Here is a 20948-nt window from a genome sequence, read left to right on the forward strand (position 1 = left end):
AGCAGCCTGTTTCTGTGTTTGGGGCAGTTGCACCTTGTGTAATCCTGGCGCTGAGCCCAGAGGCAACCGAGCCTCCATAGAAAGAGCCGCAGAAGACTCTGTTTCACCCCCTTTCCTCTTTTTCAGTTGCCCAATAGGTGACTTCCACCTTGATCAGTTTCGCCTGAGCTGGGGGCCTACTTCTAGTAGTCAGAATTTGTCCATTAACGCCACTATTGGTGTTTGGTTGGGCTAATCCCTGCTACTGTTTGGGGACTCTTTCCTTTCCCTCCGGGTAGCCACCTGTGGAGGAGGGGCACCAGTCACCGGCCACTGCGGCCTGGGAAACTCGCCGATCCGAGACTCGTAGCCGGTCCGGGAAGCTGCCCATGAGGGAGGGGTGTCGGCCGCCGGCCGCCGCGGCTTGGGAAACTCACTTCTCCGAGACTCCCAGCCCATCCAGGAAGGAGGGAGGGAGGGGTGCCGGCTGCCAGCCACCGCGGCCCGGGGAAGCGCGCGCTGCTCGAGGAGCTCACCGCAGCGGATTCTCGCAGCCGGACCAGCCAATCCAGACTGGGGTACACTGTGTGTCCGGTCCCTGCTGTGGCCCTGGGAGCTGTTCTGCACTGTTTCTGGTTATTTAGTAGTTGTTCTGGAGGAGGAACTAAGATGCGCGCACCTTACTAAGCCGCCATCTTGGCCCTCCATCTTTCCAAAGGCAGATTCTTGAGCCCCAAATCAAAAGATATAATTCAGTAGATTTGGGGTGAATTCAGAAGTATACTTTTTAATTATGAGGCAGGGGAGCTCAATATAAAACACTGAGAAATGTTTCTACAGATCCTTCAATAGCTTATGTATACAGCATCAGAAAATGATGTTTCAAAAAAATGTCTACATCCCTGTCTCTCCTGCCTGAATTTTCTCCTGCCACACAGCACCCAAATCTCCATGGCAAGATATACGGTCCATAAGTAAGTTCAAAATGGATAATGAAGAGAAAGTTGATGAGAATATGAAGGCTGAAGAAACTAGGCTATTTGAGCCTGGAGAGAGATAAATGGCCTGCATTTTTTGGCACATGCAAATTTTCCAGCATGATGCTTCAGTTGTGATAAAGCCACTTAGTACACCAACTCAAGTATACAATCACTTATACATGGATGCTGTTAGTATTTGAAAATGACATCACTAGCCTGTTGTTTATTGTTAATGATTTACTTATTAATACATAACAATCCAACATGCTTTTACTCATAAAAGCATACAGAGCCAAGCAGGATCCAAACTGAATGTATGACTGAGTTAGTTGCCTCTCATACAGGTTTTTTTCTCATTCCCATATAGAAGATTTGAGGGTGACTTGGTTGGGATAAGGTCCAGCGACAATTCAATAGGACAGCTAGTTCTTGGTCATGCATCAGTCCTTATCGGCATCCCAGTGAAGCGTTCACTTTGAGAAGCTTCAGGCCATGAGGACTATGGGCACAGTGAGACAGAGGAGGTGAAGCAGAGTAACACAATGAGAAGGCTCCACACTAGGGGTCTGGAAGGCCTAGGTTCTATGACAAGGCTGTAAGAATGTCGGTGCCAAATATTTAAGTACATGTCATATTTGCAGGAACTGTACTAACACTCTTATTAAAAAATGAATTTAATCTTCCTTAAAACACTGTGAAATGGGCATTATCTCATCACTTTTGCTTTATAGACAAGGATACCAAGTCCCAAAGATATAAAAGAGATTTTTCCATACTAACAAACAGTAAGTGCAAAATTGGGATTTTTAAACAAGAAAGGTTACTCCAGCAACTTAAACCTTTACATTCCCTTGACCCTGTCCTGAGACATATTAGAGGATATAGATACATCTTGAAACACATCAAAAATACATATATTATATATTATAATAGATATAGATATATTGGCTCTATTTATTTCATAAGATTGACTAAATTTCAAATTAAATGGTAGATATGAAAGTGCTTGTATGCATATGTGATGATATTCCAAGGGTGGCTAGGCAAACAAACATGTCTTAAGAGGAGTTTTTGTATTAGGAGACAGGAGACTAGTTACATCAACTTGGTGAGGCATAGGACTTCCTAAAGCCTCGATTGCCTCAACTATTGTCTCAGGCCCTGAAAACCTACTTTTGCCCCAGATCTAAAATCTCAGATGCCCATGATAAAACACATGTGGTAGTTAATTTCAGAAGTCTACTTGGCTAGGTGATGATGCCCCATTGTTCTGTTTCTGTGGACTTAAATCATCAGTATGTGAAATTCATCTATAGCTGATTACATTTGCTGTTGGCTAAGTGGAGTGCCAAACTCCAATTAGGTTTAATTTAATTAGCTGGAGGCTGAAAACAGAGGGGTCGGAAGAGAGCTCAGAAGCTCAGTATACCTCAGCACTTGCAGCTCAGCCCAGATGTTTGGAGATGCAAAGAGGAATCACCTCAGGGAAGACTGTTGGAACCCAGAAGGCCAGCAGATATCGCAATGTGCCTTCTTATGAGATGTAAAGCAAGCCAGAACCTGTAAAGAGCTGGCCCCAGAGAAGCAAAGTGAGGAATCCCCACAGGAACAGAGACTGAAATTAATGGAGCTCAGGAGCAAGGGACCAGCAGATGTCAGTCACATGACTTCCCTGCTGATGGAGCTGTTCCAGACCCATAGGACTTTCTTGAATTAAGGTATCTTTTCCTGGATGCCTTAGTTTGGACATTTTTATAGGCATAGTACAATAAACTTTTAACTTATTAAATTCTCTTTTTTAAAGGCTTTTCCAGTTCTGGTATATCGTATTCTAGCAGCTTGCAAACTAAAACATGGCATTGAAAAACAAGAAAAAGAAAAGGAATGATATATTGATAAATGTTATAATATAGATGACCCTCAAAAACATTATGCCAAGTGAAAAAAGTCAGTCACAAAAGGAAAAATACTGTATAATTCCATTTATATGAAATTTTCATAATAGAAAAATCCTTACAGACTGTGGTGGTTTGAAGTTGAATACCCCAGAAAAAAGTGTTCTTAAATCAAGTCCATCCTCTAGATGTGATCTCACTATAAGTAGGACTTTTTGATGAGGTTACTTCAATTAAGGTATGGCTCAGCCCAATGAGGATGGGTCTAATCCTATTACCGAAGTCCTAATAAGTGGAATGAAGTTCAGACACATGACAGAAAGCCATGGAAGCAAAAGATGAAAGTCAACAGGACCCAGAAGAGAAGGGAGGAGCTAAGAGAGGCCACCATGCACATTGTCCTGTGAGGGAGGAGCCAGGACCAAGGATCTCCAGCAGCCAGCCCCGGAACATCAGTCTTAGGGAAGAGTGCATTCCCTTGATCACACCTTGATTTGGACTTTCTTTTAGCTTCAAAACTGTGAGCAAATAAGTTCCCATCGTTTAACCCAATCTATTTCATGGTATTTGCTTGAGAAGCCAGAGACAGAAAGCAGTTTGGTGGTTGCCGGGACTGGAGGAAGGAAGAATGAGGAGAATGTGCTTAATGCACATGGCTCCTTTTGGGGTAATGAAGATGATTTGGAACTTGTGAATATACTAAATATTACTGAATTGTTCACTTAAAAAAAAGTATCTGCCAGCCTCCATGTGACTAACCTGCCTGCATTCCAGAGAATGGGCATGGATGATGTGCAAACGCCTTCTCCGTCTTCCATCTTCTCCTGTGGATCTTGTATCGGTGAAATATTTCTTAATTTAGGAAGATGATTATTAAAAAGAAAAAAATGAAAAGGAATCAACGATACCTTTTTAGAAATCCCATAGGAAGAGATACCAAGGGAAACTTCATTTAGAAATCTAAATTACCTCTTAGACATAGTTATCTATTGAGATCAGAGTTAAATAACAAAGCCTGGGTAAACTGTGAGTTAGAGGCTTTGCAATACTAGAAAAATCTTTTAGTCCACATAAAGAGACTTTTTATGACAATCAGTGAATTTTGATTTTTGCATGGATCACCTTCTGATAAATTGACTTTCTCTTTATATCCAGAAACAAAGTTCTTTCTGGGGGCCAGAAATTAAAAATTCCATGGGGAACAGAGAGGCCTATGCCATTCTCCTAAATGTGTTCTGATTTTTATTTGTACATTTGAGCTGTCTAAAGTCAGCGGTTCTTGTTCATCTTTAGGCCTGTCTCTGGCTAGAATCCCATTCAGAAGAAATATAACATTAACTGAAAGTAACTTAAGCCTTTACTGAGATCTCTCTAAAGGGAGTACATTCATAACACACACAACAAAAATCCTTGAACTCTTCTTCCCCCATTCCCTCTCACTCTCAAAATCAGCCTCAACTAGCACTTGTTTAGACTCCCTTCTCTATTCTTGAATCCCCAAACTAAACCCCAGCTTGCATAGCACTTCCCTTTCTCGCTTCAATTCACCTACTCTGCACTTTTCTAAATCTATTTTTCTCTCCTATGAGAAGTTGCTCAGCCTTAATGTCTATCCAAATCTGCATTTCCAGCTTTGGAGGTTTTCTTCTCATTTCTCCATTACCCTCCTATGCAATTACTTCAATCAATGACACCCAAGCTCCCCCAAGTAGCAGCTTCCCCTTCAGCCAGAAGGGAAGAACCTGCATAGGTTAATTTTGCTTGTAATTTTTTTTAATTTTTATTTTTAACAATTTTAGATGTTATAATTTAACATTATTAAATTATTATTGTTAAATTTTGTAAGTTTACAAAATTCATGCAGAAAGTAATAGGTTCCCATATATCCCGTACCCCCTGTAAAGCAAGCAGCTTTCCATTATTAACATTTTGCATTAAGGTGGTACTTTTGTTATAATTGAGAAACTAATATTAGTATAATTATACTATTAACTAAAGTCCACAGTTTACATTAGATTTTACTCTGTGTTGTACAGTTGTTTTTTAAAAAAAATTTTATTGTGCTAACATATACAACATAAAACTTCCTATTTTATCCACTTTCAAGTATATAATTCAGGGGCTTCAGTTGTGCTACCATCAACATCACAAATTCTGCTCTTTTTTTTTTTTTTTTAAGGCAAAACTTGAGATAATCCCTTTAAATATTTAATGAGAAACAAAGCTGAAAAACCACTCATCTGAATTGTATAACAAAGAGTATTTGTGAGGGTTTCTCTAGCCATTCTCTGTGGTCAGATAACTGATATCAGCAGTCGGGTTCCAGAACTTCTCACCACTTATTCTTTCATTTTAATTAAAAAAAAAACTTTTTATTTTGAAATAGCTTCAAATTTACAGGAAAGTTCCAAAAATAATATGAAAACAATACACAGAACTCCAATATACCCCTACATCTGGATAGTCAGATTTACCAACTTGAATTTACTACATTTATTACATCATTTTATCACTAATTTGTCTTTATGTATCTATTTGAGACATTTGAAAGTAGGTTGCATATATCATGCTTCTCTAACATAACATTTTCAGGTACATTTTCTGAGAACCTGGATACTCACTAGGCAACCACCTTAAGTACAGATATCAGGTCCAAGACATTGAACGTTGATATGAAGCACACAGTCCATATTTCACATTAATTAATTTTTTTAATTAATCAAAAGAATTTTATTTTTGTAACTATACTGGTTTGAAACTATTATGTACCCTAGAAAAGCCATGCTCTTTTAATCCAGTCTTTTGGGTGCAGATTTATTGTGGGTAGGATCTTTTGATTAGGTTATTTCCATGGAGATGTGACCCCCACCCATTCCAGGTGTGTCTCAATTAGTCTACTGGAGCCCTTAAAAGACCTCATGGAAAAAGCGAGCTCAGAGTTGACGCAGAGTGCAGAGAGAGAGATGAAACCAGACATGGACGTTTGGAAATGCTAATCCAAGAAATGAAACCCAGCGTTTGCCCCAGAGAAGCTAAGTGGGGACCCACTCTTAGAGAGAGAGCCACTGGAAACAGGAGCTGAGAGAGCTGTTTGAAACCAGAAGCCAGGAGAGACCAGTGATGTTGCCACATGCTTTCCCATGTGACAGAGACCCAGATACCATCGTTCGTTCTTCCGAGTCAAGATATCTTTCTCTGGATGCCTTAATTCAGACATTTTCATGGCCTTAGGTCTGTACGTTTGTAACTAAATAAATCCCCTTTGCAAAGCGCCAAGCCATTTCTGGTATATAGCATTCTGGCAGCCCTAGGAAACCAAAACAGTACCATATACACAATCTAAAATTTCTCTTTTTAACCACATTCAGTTGTGTACTTCTGAGCTGTTAATTACAGTCACAATGTTGTACTACCATCACCACCATCCATTACCACAACTTTTCCATCATCATTGGTTTATTTTATTTGTATCATGTAATGCCATTCATCAATTATAATTTATGCAAATATATAAGAAAAGTGATACTAATAGAATAATTAATAATATAATTATATAACAGAAGTATATATCATATACTATACAATTATATAACAATAATTAAAAAATAATTTAAAATCCTTTTTGAAATACTTCACTAATTTTGATAGGAGCATTTTGGAAACCCATGGCGGCTTTTCAATGTTAAAAATTTCTAATTCTTAAAGGGTTACTTAACTATCTTTAGGGAGTCAGCACTTTTGTATGAAAACAGATAAAAAAATAATTCATTTTGTCTTCATTATTTAATGTGATTGTATGTACCTTTAGAATTCTGTTTCAGGTGGGCATCTGGAGGCATAAAAACCAAGAATCCAGGGCGTGTGGCTGTAAACGTGAAGAGATGGAGCTGTTGATGAATGAACGGTGGGTTCTGGCAGTGGCTCCCTGGCTTTGTTCTCAGGTGTATCTCTGATTCATTTCTTCTTTGGAGTCCCAGATTCCCCTTCTGACATCAGGGACATTTCTTTGCTCTTTCTTCCAGGAACACTGGGCTATGTTTGCCAAGAGCTTTGATCTTCCTGTCCAGCTCCACAAGACAGAGCAGATAGTTTTCTGGAACTGGGGAGGGAAGAGGCCTTTGCTCTATGGCTCCAGCAGGAAGATCATGGGAGACAGAAGAGGCACACCTCCGCTGCCTGTTCCTAACACTGGACAATGATAGCTATGGTGGAGAATTAAGCTGAATATCCTCCAGGTGTTTTAAATTCTCCAAATACTGCTTCCACGAGCCAATAAGTATTGCTCTGAGAACTCTTAACTGTGATTGTATTTTATGAATAATATAGGATGGATTGGAGGGAGAGAGAATGAGGTCCAAAAGTCCAATTAGGAAACTCATGGTGGTAACAGCAAGAATGGAAGCTGGGAACAAATTTAAAGACATTGTAGGAATTTAAACGAGACTATTTAATAACCCACTTACAGGGAAAGGAAGTAATCAAAAGCCTTTCTGAAAACATGAGGCCTGGTGGCAGAGAAGTGGTGGACTATTAGAAGAAATTCAGAAAAAAAGAGGAAACTGCTTCAAGCAAAATTATGCACTGAGTTCTGACTGTTTGGTGCTGATCACAGTGTGTGGAGCTTTAGGGTGAACCCAAAGTGTAAACTCAGAATTGCATGCCTATAACTCCCCACAGGTCACAGGAGGAAGTGGGAAGGGGGCCCACTCCATCTGATAGACAATGAAAGGAAGAGGAGAGATGGATCAGGCACGTGAGAAGGTGCAGAGGGAGGAAAAGAGAAGTACATGTTTACATGTACATCTTGGTAAGAAGTGTGGTAGGCTCTGTTAAGTTGTAAGGAAACAATGCACTTCAAGTTATTTCAGGTGATCGAAATTTCCATGCAAGCTGACTTGATAAATGGAAGAAATACTGGAAGCCACTTGGGTCTTACCACTCTCAATACCAATGTACAGCAGTGTTTGTGGAGAACTGGAAAGTGGGCATGTATCAGTTCAGGATTCAACTGGTCAATGACCTTCTTCTTAAGTTGTTCTTCAGAGGCATAGTTCTGAGACAGGATCTTATTGGGGCACCTCCCTCTGTTACAGTTTTGAGTAATGCCACCTCAAACATTGCTGACGTCTCAAGCGTCCAGTCTAGGGGAGATTGTCTTTGTTAAGCACCAATCACTATTCCAATCACATCCAGGATACAGAGCTGACTTCCCTTGAAGAACATAGCACAAAGCCCGGCTATCTTATGCCTCCCAAACATCCCATGGCCACTTTCCTTGGAGGAGAGGAGGCACTTTGGGTTTCCCACTCTACTGAGGACAATGTAGGTGAGAGACTGGATATGTCGCCAGAGAACAAGAAGCCCACAGAAGAGTGGGGTAAAAAACTCCCAGAAAAAGCGAGGATAGAGTGAATGAGATTCTAAAGGATTTAGGAAGGGTGCAAAAGCACAGATGGAGGAGGGTTTAGCCTTGTCAGAAGGAAAACATAATTCTTTCTTAGCAACAGGAGCAAGTTATAATACATAAATTTCATAGATTCGATTTACTTAAGGATGCAAGAATCCACAAGAGGTAGACTCAAATAATTTTACAATTAAAAAGGACTTTGAGGATCATCATGAGAGTTTACATTTTTATAGATGAGGAATGTTGAAAAACAAACTGGAGTTAACTTCGCAGACCACAGCATTTTATTTAGGACACTAAAGTCTTGCGGTAGTAAAGGAAGCCAGATCCCTTACAAGAATGGACATAGCTTTGGAGTTCCAGGGATGGCAGATGCTTTTTGCAGACATAAAATGGAAGTTAGCTTGACTCCTATAGATTGGATGAGGGTTTGTACATCTTATAGGCCCAGGTTTAGGGCAGGTGGGCTTTATTTTGTATTTGGCCAAACGTAATAAACAAGGGGCTTGATTGGCTTTCTTAATCATCTGCCTTGGGGGGATTTCAAAATTCAGAAGATGAAGAGGAAACTCAAGAAAGAATTCAAGAAGGAAGATGGGCACAGGTTTTTTGGCTCTGAGCTTTCTAAATACCATTTTATCAATTTTTCCCTTTTTAGTCATTCCCTCAGTTATGAGGGTTTGATCAAAGATGTTGTTAGTTTCTGTTTACCACTGAAAGACACTCTCATGCTTCACCACTGATTTCATGGGTCAGCTGAAGTTCAAGATTCTCATTGTCCCATTCATACTCGTTTTGTATTTTCAGTGCTATCATTGGTTGAATTAAGGGTATCATAGTAGCATTTGAAAGAAGAAAGATTTGACCATCATTGAGAGATATTATGAATATGACTAAAAGGATAACAAGTGCCCCTATTAGGACATCTCAGAGCCAAGGTCCCCATGATCATAGAAGCCAACCAAAAGGAGACTCGGATCAATCAGATTTGGGAGGAGTGTAAGCTGATTTGGCTGCTTCTCTAGCATGAGCTTCTGCTGCCCGTGCTCTTTGGTAAACATCCTCTTGACTATCATTTACAAATATATAGCCCTGGGTACTCACTTGTGCATACACACTGCCTTGGGAAGCCAGAATACAGTCTAATGCTACCCAATTTTGTAGAGTTATTTTGTGAAGTTCCAGTATTTTGTCATCTGGGTGAGTTGTTGCTTGCCCTGGGAGGGAAGGGGCTGGTGGTGGTGGGGGGGTTGGTAGACAAATTTCTCTAATTCTAAAACCATATGCAATCTTACAATATATCTTCCAACACTGGAGATGCCTTTCTCAATGACAAGGGAAACAGTACCAAGAACAGAGCACCCTATGATTTTAGCCTGGGTTACAGTTTTTCCATGATCCATTTACAGCTGTCTCTAGTTGGCAGAAGTCTCTTCCCAAGATTTTATAGTATGGGAAGAGGTCATTAAAGCCCTTATGTTTCTAATTTTCTCTTTGGAAGTGTATCATAAATAGCCATTTGGGGAACAGCATAAGCTTTATCACAGGGACTAACCTAATTTACAGTTGTACTTTGTATGGTTTGTGTCCACGTACAAAATGATGTCATTGAAACACTTAGTAAGTGTATCTGTGGCCTTTAAGGAATGGGATATTGGTATGTAGAGCTAATTGGGTGTAAACTCCAAAACAGAATAATAACCATCATCATCTTCATTGTTATCTGATATCTTGGTACCATTTAATCAATAATTTCCTTTGCCTGACCTATTAGCCAATCAGAAATTTGTGATTGAGAGGAGTAAGCTCTTAGGTTATTAAAGGCTTGGGATGCTTGGAGAAAAATTGTGCCTCTAAAGGGCATCTGGTCTGTACAGTGTGCTCCTGTCTCATGAAAGTAAAGGAGTCTTGCCATACAGAAAATGAACTTTTACTATGTCTTACAGGGTGACTTTTGTTATCTGTCTGGTTTCTAATAATAACACCATGTTTCCTGGGCTAGAGAGGCCACTTCGTAATCCCAGTCTTGGTGTGTCTTAAGGCATAGCCCAGAGTCATATCAAAAAGGGTATCTATCTGATTGGATATCTGATATTTCCTGTGAGGGCTAAGTTTACAAGTGTGAGGAGGATGTTATTAGAGTAACATTTGCTTAAGGACTATGTGAGGACTGAACATATACTCAAAAATGACTCTGATTGGTTTCATTTGGTATATGATGTGCTAGAAGGACAAAGGAATGTGTTCAAGATAAGAGTACATAGGGCAGAAATAGGGTAAAAAGGAGATAAAAGAAAATCATGGTGAAGGTAGAGTATTCTTGGGGATGGAAATTGGGCATTGTAAGGGGTATAGGATGAATAAGAGAATGTTTAGACAGATGGTGAAAAGGAAGAGAAATAGAATATGATAAGGAAATTCAGGTGTGTCTTGGTCTGTGATCTTGGGTATCATCTACTTGTGCTTTTGTCTTGGGCAGAAGTGTTTACATGAGATGTCATCTGCTTGTGAAATCCTTGTGCCAATTTTAGCTTGAGATCCAAAATGGGAGATCTCAGGGGCTTGAAGCACATTTCTGTTGTGACAGGTGGACCCAGGAGTCAATTCCCTGCATTTTTTCTGCCATAGTGGTGGTCAATCAGACATAATAAGGTCCTTTCCATTTAGAATCTAAAGCAGTCTTTTAAAAAATATTTTTAATGAGAAATCTTCACACACATACAGTCCATACATGGTGTACAATCAGTGACTCACTGTATCATCACATAGTTGTATATTCATCACCATGATCATTTTTAGAACATTTGCATCACTAAAGAAAAATAAATAAATAAAAAAAACAAAGGAACTCATATACCCATACCTCTTGCCCTTCCCTCTCATTGACCCATAGTATTTCAAGCTACCTGATTTTACTCTTTATTTCCTCCTATTATTTATTTATTTTTATCCTTAATTTTTTTTTACTCATCTCTCCATACCCTGGATAAAAGGAGCATCAGACACAAGGTCTTCACAATCACACAGTAACACTGTAAAAGCTATATAGTTATACAGTCTTCCTCAAGAATCAGGGCTACTGCAACACAGCTCAGCAGTTTTGGGTACTTCCCTCTAGCCACTCCAGTATCATAAACTAAAAAGGGGTATCTATAGAATGCATGAGAATAACCTCCAGGATAACCTCTCATCTTTGTTCGAAATCTCTCAGCCACTGAGACTTTATTTTGTCTCATTTCTCTCTTTCCCCTTTTGGTCAAAAAGGCTTTCTCATTTCCATGATGCTGAGTCATATCTCGTCCCTAAGAGTCAGGTCCCACATTCCCAGGGAGATTTACACCCTTGGGAGTTATGTCCCATGTACTGGGGAAGGCAGTAGGTTCACCTGTCAGGTTGGCATAGAGAGAAAGGCCACATCTAAGCAACAACAGAGGTTCTCCAAGGGTGACTTTTAGGCATAATTATCAGTAGCCTTAGCTTCTCCTTTGCAGGAGAATAGATCTAAAGCAGTCTTTTGTTGATGTCTCTTCTGGGTTGAAGGTCATACAGAGTATACTGCAGAGGAATCTCAGGGAAGGCAGTCTATACCTGTGAATAATAGAACGGAGTATATGTGAATAGTCCTTACAATAATTAGTAAGTTCACATTGTAATAGGTTAGAGCCTGGTAAGGTAGCTGAAATAATAAGCCTCTGATTTCATAGGGGTTACCTGGTATTTTCCCAGTGGGCTAGGTCTTATGGTCATCAAGGCTAAGGGAAGAACCTTAGGCCAAGGTAGAAAGAGAGGATTCAAACAGTTAAGTTTGAACATACCATTTGTTCATTTTTACCTTTCCTGACAAATTGTGTTTGGTAGAACCAGTGAAATGTTTGCTTGATGGGTGAGAGCTTGCAAAATTCCTTGGTTATAGTTTCAGTAAACTGGGAGCTTCTCTCATTTGAAAGAACAGCAGGACTGCCTCAGGTGAAGAAACAAAGTCTAATAATTTTTTTAAGTACTGAGAGGGCAGTAGACTTGTGACAAGAAAAAGCCTCTATCTTTCCAGAAAGTAAACATAAGATAACAAGGACGTATTCATGTCTCATAGAAGGATGTAGCTGTTTAAAGTCCATTTGAAGATGTCCAAAGGGATCCTGCCACTTGAGGTATTTGACCCTGTCCCATCTTGACAGTTTTCCCAGTTATGTTAATTGCCAGGTAGAATATAATTCATATACTTGACTTGTTTCTCATTTAAAAGTCCTTTTTTTTTATTGCTGAAGATGAAACTCTGACCTGTAGCTGATAACAAGCACTATCAGAGAAGCAGCAGAGTAAAGCAATGTAACTGATTAGGAAATACGGTTATTTTTGTGGCATGCAGCTTTTTTTTTTTTTTTAAGAATAATTAATACTATGACCAATAACACTATACTGTCATTTAATATCATGCAGATTAATATCAAGGCATATCATGGACAATGTGAATATGTTGAAATATCTAGGGATTTTATATAATCTAAATATTTATATGACTAGATTTTTACCAAAATATAATTAATCAAAAGAATGTTAGAAAATCCTTTCTAATTTGACAATACTTTTTAAGCAAACATATCAAATGAACTTATTTCTAGCACCTCTCTTTTTATAAGGTGAAAGAACAAATCCTTTGTGCATTTCCAGGGGCCCCCTGGAAAATTCCAAAGACAGTTTGAAATTAAAAAAAAAAAAGATATTCTTTACAGTTTTCTTTTGAGAGGCAAAATGTCAAAATTGGTCAGAAGGTATGAACACTTAGCTAAAGAGGATCAGAAGTCACTGATAATAATGGCTACCTACTTAACCAAAGTGACAATAAAAGATTACAAAAGTATCAGGGGTGGTAACACGATTGCAAAAAAAATTAACAAAAACTTAGTTCTTTTAAAGGTGAGAAGACTTGGTCACTTAAAGAATAAAGGGTAACATCAATAGAAATATCAATGAGGATATTAATCTGATAAAACATAAAATCTTTGCCTTCTAGGCAGATTACTGTGAGGATTAAGAAAAAACATTTATTTAAAATACGTCACCAAAAGCGAGGTATAATCCAAGTAAATTTCATCATTTTAACAGAGAAAACCAAATTCTAATTTTACATGAAAATACTATTGATATGAAAGCTCTTTAAAAATCTTATAACTAAGCCTATGAACTCTTAGTCAGCATTGACAGCGTCAAATAGAATTCATTTCCGCAAACCTTCTATAACTTTTTATATCCATTTAGGTTTTGTGCTGTACTTTCCTATTTCTCATTCTACAACACCAAAGCAATTTACTTTAAGGCAAAACTGTTCTTTTTCTTAAGAAAAATGCATGCTGCATAACTTACATACTTAAGTTTGCAAAAGATCTTGGAAATTGTCTTCGCTTCAGCATTGCTACAAAACACAATAACTCTTGAAATAAAGTTTGTCAGAAAAACAATTCAATTTGATTAATCAGAAATTTATAGTTTTTCCTCATTTTAAACATCTAGCAGATATAGTGCTAGTAGATTTGATCAGCAAACCTGCATACAATTAGGAAGAACATACCCAGGTAGAATAAAATCGTATACTTGTATTTAACACTGATAATTCAGAAGGCATAGCTATTTTTATTTAACTAACAATATTAAACTAGTCCTGTTTGCCAAAGTTTTACCTAGATTAGGTGCCCTACAATTTTTAGAACATTTGGATTTAGAGGAGTGATGTCTTCAGCAAAGTGATATAAGTCATCTCTTGGAAAATTCTCTCTTAATCATCAGCTAATAAAAGGAGAAATTCTACTTGCTTGGAACTCTATGGTAAGTCAGAGAATGGAGAAGCACTCCACAAATGCTGAATCAAAGTAAGTAAGTAAGTAAGTAAATAAATAAATAAATAAAACACCCAAATCAGGTAGGACATTTACATACTGATCACACCAGTTGAGACCTCTCCCACTCATCCTCCACAGCTGAAGAGTTGAACAGAGGCAGCATGGCCTGGGGCCTTCCTGCTGTGGATACAGACCATAAAGCCACTCATGTCAGCAGGTTAGAACTCCATGCCCATGCAGGCACAAGGACCCATGTCTACACAAATCCAAGGCAGAACAAAAGTGGCTGAGGAGGGGAGAACAAAAGTCCCCCAAGAGAAAAAGAGACTGCAGCAGAACTGTTGGGATGACGTACACAAAATTGGTTCAGTCTCTGTTTCCTGGACCACCTAAGTGCAAAATGGAACTTTCTGGATTGATCCTGTCTGGTTCCCTAGAGTGGAATACCCTAACAGGGAAGAAACCAGAGGTAGAAAAGTCTCATGGAAAAAAAAAAAGGTGTGTGTGGGGCCAGGGGGGTACTGAACTGCTGTAAGACAGCATGGGTCCCAGAAGTGTAATGAAAACTGGTGTGTTGGTTTGAAAGGATGTACATACCCTTTAAAAAAAAAAAGCCATGTTTTAATCTTAATCCCATTTTGTAAAGATGGCTGTTTCTTCTATTCCCTATTCAGTATGGTATGTTTGAAACTATAATTAGGTCATCTCCCTGGAGATGTGATTTAATCAAGAGTGGTTGTTAAGCTGGATTAGGTGGAGACGTGTCTCCACCCATTCAGGTGGGGGTCTTGATTAGTTTACTGGAATCTTGTAAAGGAGGAAACATTTTGGAGAATGAGAGAGAATGAGAGAGAGCAGAGAGTCCCCTAACCAGCAACCAAGGAGGAAAACTCCTCCCAGGGAGCTTCATGAAACAGGAAGCCAGGAGAGAAAGCTAGCAAATGACTCCATGTTCACCATGTGCCCTTCCAGCTGAGAGAGAAGTCCTAACTATGTTTGCCATGTGCCTTCTCACTTGATAGAGAAACCCTGAACTTCATCAGACTTCTTGAACCAAGGTATCTTTCTCTAGATGCCTTAGATTGGACATTTCTATAGACTTGTTTGAATTGGGACATTTTCTTGGCCTTAGAACTGTTAACTAGCAACTTATTAAATTCCCCTTTTGAAAAGCTATTCTGTTCCTGGTATATTGCATTCTGGCAGCTAGGAAACTAGAACAAGTGGGTACTGCGTGAGGGAGAGAATTTAAACAAATAATAGGAGCTAGGGAGAAAATTCTCCACAAAACCAAACAGAACTGATCAAGATTACTAGAGAAGGACAGAGGTAAGAATGCTTTCTCCTGGAGGTGAAACAACTGCACGCAAAAGCACAATCTTAAAAAACTGTACCAAATATCCAAGGCAAGAATCAGGTGCAGAAAGAAGAACTGAGAAAATGTGAACAGTTAAACTTGGGCTACTCTAAATATCCAGTATAAGTTGGGCCAAGTGTCATAGAAGAGCCTTAATACAAAACTAATCAAAATAAAACCCAAGGGGAGAGAAAGTGACCTTCAGAGTTAACACATTAAAATAATAAGATGCCAGACAACAGCAAAAAAATCACAAGACATACTAAGAAACAGGAATATATGGCTCAGTCAAGGGAACAAATTAAAACTTCAGAGCACAAGACACAGAATTGCAAGTACTAATTGAAGTTCAAACAAATTTCCTAAATCAATTCCAGGAGATGAAAGAAAATCAGGATATAAATAAACTAATGGTGGCTATAGAACTGAAGGATATTAAGAAGGTGCTGTGACCAAAAGAAGAATTAGAAAGTTAAAAAAAGATACACAACAGAAACAATGAAGATGAAAGGCACAATGATGAAGATTAAAAATATACTACAGGTATACAGTAGCAGATTTGAACAGGCAGAAGAAAGAATCAGCAACATATAAAATCGCACAATTAAAATCATACAGTCAGACGAACAGATGGTGAAATAGGTAAAAAATTGAGCAAGTCTCAGGGAATTGAGTGACAACATGAGGCAGAGAAGCATATGCATCATGGTGTCCCTGAAGGAGAAGATAAGAAAAGGGGGCAGAAAGAATATGTGATGAAATAATGGCTGAAACTTTCTCAACTCTTGTGAAAGACACACAGGTCCAAGAAACACAATATACTTCAAACAGAAAAAACACTAATAGACCTACTCTGAGACATTTACTAGTCAGAATATCAAATGCCAAAGATAAAGAGAATTCTGAAAGCAGCAAGAGAAAAGCAGTTTGTCACATGTAGAGCATCCTCAATAAGACTAAGTGTTGATTTCTCATCAGAAACCATGGAAGAGAGAAGGTGTGACACACTTAAGGTACTGAAAGAGAAAACCTGCCAGCCCCAAATTCTTTATCCAGTAAAACTGTCCTTCAAAAATGAGGGAGAATTTTAAATATTCACAGATAAACAGAAACAGAGAATTACTACAAAGACTACTAAAGGAAGTTCGGCAGGCTGAAAGGATAAGACAGGAGAGAGCAGCTTGGAGTTGTATGAAGATAAAAAGATCTTCAGTAAGGGTAACTAAAAGGGTAAATCAAAACTCAGTGGTACTACACTCTCAATATACAGCTCCACTCTTTATTTCCTATAAAAGTAAGGATGCAATTGAACAAGAAAAAGGTATGTTTCCTGATAATGGACATGAAAATATGAAGTGGTAAAATTGGACAAAAACAGCATAAAGAGGGGAACCAGAGAGATATATATGCTCTTGAAGCTAAGTTGGTATCTTTTCAAAGTAGATTATACATGTAGGTTATGTAACACAATCCCCTGGATAAACAAACAGAAAGTATAGCATACTTAATTTTTAACAAAATAAAACAGAAACAGAAATGAGAAAGGGGTCCATCTGATACATCACAAAAGATCACAACTTGACAGAAAAGGAGGCTGCAATAAAGGAAAAGAGAGACAAAGGATATGATTTATAAAATCCAAAGGGTAAAGAGGCTAAAGTAAATATTGCCTTTACAGTAATGACACTGAATATTATAGGATTAAACTCCACAACCAACAGATACAGATTGGCAGAATGATAAAAGCATGATTCCATTATATGTCGTCACAAGAGACTCACCTTAGATCCAAAAATCCAAATAAAGTGAAAAGACAGAGAATGACAATCCATTCAAATAGTAACCAAAAAAGAGCAGGGGTAGCTATATTAATATCAGACAAAATAGACTTTAACTCAAAAGCCATTATATGCGATAAAAAGGGACACCATCTATTAATAAAAGGGTCAGTCCACCAAAAAGTCATACATATCAATCATAAATATCTATGCACATAACCATGGTGCCCCATAATACCTGAAGCAAACACTGGCAAACTGAAGGGAGAAACAGACAACTCTACAATAACTGTTGGAGATTTAAATACAACACTTTCATTAATAGATAGAACATCAAGATAGAAGATCAATAAGGAAACAGTGAATGTGAATAATATGGTAAATGAACTAGACCCAGGAGACATGTACAAATTTTACCCCAAAATAACAGGATACACTCTTCTCAAGTGAACACCAATCATTCTCCAGGCCAGACCATGTGTAGGGGGTCACAAAATAAGTCTTCATAAATTTTAAAAGATTGAAATTATACAAAGTATCTTCTCTGACACAATAGAATGAAGCTGGACTCAATAACAGGCAGAGGACTAGAAAATTAACATATGGAAATTAAATAACACAATCTTAAATAACCAATAGGTCAAAGTAGAAACTGCAAAGGAAATCAGTAAATATCTTAAGACAAATGAAGCTAAGAACACAACATATCAAAACTTATGGGATGCAGTGAAGTCAGGGCTGAGCACTAAATGCTTATACTAAGAAAAGAAGAAAGAGCTAAAATAAAGACCCAACTGCAGGCCTAGAGGAACTGGAAAAGGAGCAGCAAAATAAGCCCAAAGGAAGCAGAAGGAAAGACACTGTTAACAAAGATGAGAGCAGAAATAAATGGAATAGAGAATAAAAAAAACATCAGAGAACATTATTAAAACCAAAAGTTGTTTCTTTGAAAAGATCAACGAAATTGAAAAACCCTTAGCTACATTAACAAAGAAAAAAAGAGAGAAGACATAAATAAAATCAGAAATGAGAGGAGGACATTACTACTGATCCCACAGAAATAAAAAGGACTGTTTAACAGGAATCTATGATATATGGAAAATCTACTGCTACTATTATAGACAATGGTGAAAGTCCGAATGTTTTCTTTCCCCCTAAGATCAGGAACAATGTTTCCAATGTGGATGCCTTCTATTGCTTTTTGTTGTGCAATTGCTAACTAGATTTCCAGTATATTGTTGAATAATAGTGGTGACAGTGGGCATCCTTGATTTTTATTAATATATTTTTAAAATTTGGATTTAATTCTATGAAACTCTTTTTACATCGGAGGTATTCGGTTTCATCGATTTGTGGAATTTTAGGAGTATCAATTTATATATGTGCTTATTTATTTCTAAGCAATTTGAGTACAGCTCTTTTAAGGATTTTTATTTGTTAATTTGGCATTACCATCTGCAGTTAGAGAAATATACATCAATGAAACCAACAGACACAAAAAGAGAGCTTATAACTTCAAATACTTTTCAGTCACGAGTCAGACATAAAAATACAGAAATACAAAACTCTCTAAATTAAAGAGCTGGCTTTTTCTGCTCCACTCCTAAATTTATCAGAAATTTTGTTCTTGGCAGGTGTGCCAAGTTGTGGCTATTTCGTTTAGTATGAGGTCTAAAGCTTTCCCAGCATAATTTGTGGAGGAGACTTTTAAGATTTCCTTACCCCTGATGTGCATTCTTCCAGAAACCTCGCCCTATTTCTCAAGTCCATTTGCCTCTTAGATGTATCGTGGAAAGGGGGATCTTGTTGGTGCCTCTCCTGGTTGATCTAACCAGCTTTTGGCATGCAGGACGGAGCACCTGAGGTTTTGACCATAGCGTGTACAAGCTCATATTGGTCAGCTAGCCCTGGATCATGTGCACCCCAAATTATTTGGGAAATCTTTCATTTTAGCTCTTGATTCAGCTCAGGTCCAATGTTTAACTTCTGCTCTAGCAGGCAGCCAGTTTCTCTGGAAGGCTTTATCTTTAAAGGAGTCTGGACTAGATAGTCTTTCCCCAGGAGTGAAGAGGAACCAGACAGGGCAGCTATGGGGGAAGGGTTGGGTACAGAAAGATGGAGGAGCTATAGGTTTGGCTTGGTTTGGAGTTCTTTCCACTTCGTTTTGTTTTTGGCCTTTTCTTTCTCTAGGGAACTTTTCTTTTTTTGGGAGGGGGGGGGGTGTACCAAATTATTTTATTTGAAGGAATGGTACGAATGAAAGAACTTGGTGGGTGTTGATACAACTCATAGAAAAGGCCAAGGTAAACCCAACATGCATGCACTGCCGCGGTGATCACAGAAGTCCCCCCCGCCCCCCCCGTGACTCTGGGGCCTAAGGCTGAGCTTTCATCATCACTGTTTCCCAGGTGCGTGTCAAAGAGATACTCTGCCAAGCTGGAATCCGGGGCCCCACCTAGCGCCAGCTGGTTGGTAGTCACCCAACTCTGCTGGATTTCACCTGTTCATTCAGGTAACACGTCTCAATGAAGCCACACAAATGGAGGTCGTGTTTGTCAGCGGCCACTTGATGCAGTTCCAGTAGGGACTGATTCACCGTCTTTTCCAAGTGTAATGCACATTGCATTCAGCCCGCTCTCCCAGCCGTCTCCTTCTGGTTTCTTGATATCCTGAAGGAAGATCTGGCCGCCTCGTTGGTTCTGCAATTCGTGTTTCTCAGCATGTTCCCTCTCCTCATGAGACTGGTGAAGAAAATACTTGGCAAAGTTCTTGGAAGCCACATCATCACGGTCAAAGCGGTGAGACATTAGCAGGTAGACATAACAGGCGTAGAGCTCTGGGTTGATCTGGCCATTGCTGGCGGCCTCTGACCCCCACTGTGGTCCGGGCGCACTGCGGCGGGACGCGGGCGTCATGGCGGCCTCTGAGCCGCAGCTGTGGCTGTGGCTGTGGCGCGCGTGCGCATGTGCGTGGGGACGTGGACATCACCGCGGTGTGTGAGCCCCGGCTGTGGCTGTGGCGTGCGTGCGCACGTGCGCACGTGCAGTGGGACTGGGGTGTCATGGCGGGCAGGCGAGGAGAGGCCGCGGGGCTGGAGCGGTGGCCGAGGGCAACTGGGGTGGCACCGCGGGCAGCTGGGGTGGCGCCGAGCGCAGGGTTCCTTCAAGCACTGTTGAAGCAGGGCTCTCCGCGAAGACATCTCTAGGTGAAGCTATTGTGGAGGCAGATTGTCCTCTCGCCTCCGAGTGTCAATCTTGGATTCACGCACCCCCGTTTTTTATTAAGGTGTCTCTCAAGTGCACGATTTTGTTCCCATGAAGTTTCTCACGGTGACAACTACAAACACAGATCGTCCTTAGATCTGCCCATGAGCAGAAAGTCACACAGGTCCATAGAGCAAGTACATAAGCAGGAGGCGTCTTAGGTGGAAGTGGACGGGGGCGGTTTAGAACAGGAGATCCCATCATGCAGAGGCCAGATGAAATGTCTCTCTGGCCAAGGCCTTTCGGCTCAGCCGTTGGGATACTGCTCCGACCTTGGCAGAATCCCCAGGTGAGTGTAAGCTCCAGATGGATGTCTGAAATGGAACACAGGTGGCACAATCACTTGCCATGTCACCTAGGGTGGGACCTGGCTTATCAGGACTCATGGACTCCCAAATCCTATGTCTCTGGGAGAGACAGAAAATTAGAGAGCTGGAGGGAGAAATGAAACGAAA

At 39.5% G+C, this 20948-nt stretch overlaps 1 pseudogene; it reads right to left on the reverse strand.

Moving 5' to 3' along the window:
- Nucleotides 1–19174: 19174 nt before the first annotated feature.
- On the reverse strand, nucleotides 19175–20145 carry LOC143649149 (ferritin heavy chain pseudogene; annotated as a pseudogene).
- Nucleotides 20146–20948: the final 803 nt, after the last annotated feature.

The sequence above is a fragment of the Tamandua tetradactyla genome, chromosome 11 (genome assembly GCF_023851605.1).
Source record: "Tamandua tetradactyla isolate mTamTet1 chromosome 11, mTamTet1.pri, whole genome shotgun sequence".
NCBI classification, from domain to species: domain Eukaryota; kingdom Metazoa; phylum Chordata; class Mammalia; order Pilosa; family Myrmecophagidae; genus Tamandua; species Tamandua tetradactyla.